We start from the raw sequence: 2,576 nt of genomic DNA, 5'->3' as shown, positions 1-2,576 counted from the left end.
GATCGATCGATGACGCAGTGTGAGTGTCGATTGATTCTGAATACTCTGTTTCGTACTCTGCTCCACAATGGCATGCTGCAATGTAGCCAAGATCATTTCCAAGCTCCACGAGGTTGACTTGTTGTCTCACAACTCGAACTGGGTCATAGTGGACGTATGGATCTATCAGTGTCAGACACAATCTGTTGGTGTTCATGTCACATACAGCTCCTACTGTAGCCAGGAAAGCTCTTCTAAGCAGAAGTGAAGAGTTCCAGTTAAGCTTGATGTCCAGGACATGAAAATATACTGGGACAAGGGAATTACCAATCTGTACCTCAATGTCTCTTATGATGCCTCCTGAGCTTCTTTCTGAATGGTCCACGAAGGTGAAAGATTCAGATGAGGGCTCTATTTTCAGACCCAGCTGGTCTGCCATAACCTTAGGTAGTATGCTGACTGATGCTCCTGTGTCACAAAGTGCATGGGGAAATTCAATACCCTTCACCACACATGGTATTGCAAACTTTCCAGGATCACTCTTCTTCTTCAATGTGATCCTTAGTTTCATCCTTTCCCTGACATGATGAAACATTCTCCTAATGTCCTCCTCAGTCTCCTTAGTCTCTCTGAAGAACATCCACAACCGGTGTGTGAAATAAACTTCATCAAAAGGTTTCTCCACTGGATTCTGAGGACTCTCTTAGTGAAACCATCCATCTCCTTCGCATTAGCTTCCCTCTTAATGTACTTGGGAATCTTTTCCTTCCTTTTCCTTAACCTTCTTCCTTCAGTTGCCTTATCAACTTGCATAGGTTCTGGTGTAGTGTCTGAACGGTTGGTTTAGGTTCTGGTGGGTTTGCTAAAGGTTTAGGTGGTGGTGTGAGTGCGTTGATTCAGTCATTATCAATAGATGGTAACCGCACTCGGTAGGTGAGAGGTGCTCGTCGATCGATGGGAGGTGGGGGGGTTGATCGATATCGGTCTCTCTCTGTCGGTCGACTGCTGGCTCATGCGGTAGTTCACATCTTCTTCTCCTTCCATGTCTACATCCTCTTCTCCTTCAGCTGAGCAGACCTGCTTCCTAAGAAGCTCATGAACCAAATCTAACTTTTCTCTAACTTCGTCCATCGGCTCCTTCCCTAGGGATGCAACAGACTTCTTCCTCTCAAAGTCAGTGTTCTTGGTGCTGCTGCTGTTTGCTAGATTTTCTATCAGTTTCACAGCTTCCACCGGATTTCTGGTGTTGAAGTTTCCCTCGCTAGCTGTATCAAGAGCCATCTGATACCTCAAGGCGATACCTCTGAAGAAATTGCTCAGCAGTTTCACTTTGTTGAATCTGTGGTGTGGACAGTCTCGCTTGAAGAACTTGAATCTGATCCACGCATCTTTGAAAGACTCTCCAGTCTCACGCGAATGTAGCGATTTTGCTCCTCAAGTCTTCAGAGCGTGCCTCATCGAAGAGGTTTCGCAAGAAAGCATTCTTGATGTCGGCCCAGGATGTTAGTGATCCTGTGGGTAGCTGCTTAAGCCAGTGCATCACTTCTCCAGTCAGAGAATACTTGAAGAGCTTGCACAATAGGTATTCCTCGGGGACTCCATCCATACGAATAGCAGCGATAAGATCCTCGAACCTCTCTAGATGGTCCATAGGATGCTCGTACGGTAGCCCAAAGTAGGGTATCTGTGACACGAGTGTGTAGTACTGAGGCTTCAACTCGAAATTATGCTTCTGAATCTTTGGAAGTCGAATAGCTGATCTGTTGGCGTAGTACTCATCTGGACGATTGTAGTCAGCCAGTACCCTTAGTTGAGCACCCTCTTCTACAGGTTGAGCAGCTCCTGTAGCATCAGTATCAGGGATTACATTCCCCTGAGCGTCTTGTTTCTGGCCTGTTGCATTACGCAGATGACCATCCTGGTCATACATGTTTCCATTCTCGTCCTGTCTAAGAATAACAATCGCAACCATGTTTCGCGACTGATGATCGATCGATGTACGCGGTGTGGTATCGATCGATGTCAAACGATGTAAATCGATCGACGATGAAGGTCGGGTGTCGTTCGACGGTTGGGTGCGAGAATAAGTCAACGTGAAAGCTGCTGCGTCGGGCGATGTGGAACGTTGGTCTTTGCGGATCGTGCGTTCCAAGTGAGCGGGATCTTCTGAGAATAGCAAGTGTTTGTTCTTGTTGCTTCCGGTACTGCTGGGCAGGCACCTGAAAAGACAGGAAAAAATTTTTGTGTCAGAATGGGGGTAGAGAAAAGAATAAGAATCAATAAAACTAAATCTAATGGCGATCAAAGCTCCCCGGCAACGGCGCCAAATTTGATACCACTCAAATTGCCCTAAGGAGTGAATTACTCTCTCAAATAAAAGGTTCAGTTGCAGTATTTAGGGATCGAATCCACAAAGAGCTAGGGAAACTATTAAATCTAGTCAAGTTATTAATTATAGGTGTTTGTTGTTTTATAGGTTTAAAAGTAAATAGCAATCCTAATTGAGCAAGTCTATTGCTCGACTAACAAGATTATTGGGGGTGTAACTTTATTGGAAGATATTAGATGCAGGGTTTCTATTCAGGTGTTGGAGATTA

Source organism: Brassica oleracea, chromosome C8, assembly GCF_000695525.1.
Source record: "Brassica oleracea var. oleracea cultivar TO1000 chromosome C8, BOL, whole genome shotgun sequence".
Taxonomy (NCBI): domain Eukaryota; kingdom Viridiplantae; phylum Streptophyta; class Magnoliopsida; order Brassicales; family Brassicaceae; genus Brassica; species Brassica oleracea.
The sequence above is the reverse complement of the archived record's forward strand: the minus strand, read 5'-3'. Positions refer to the sequence as shown.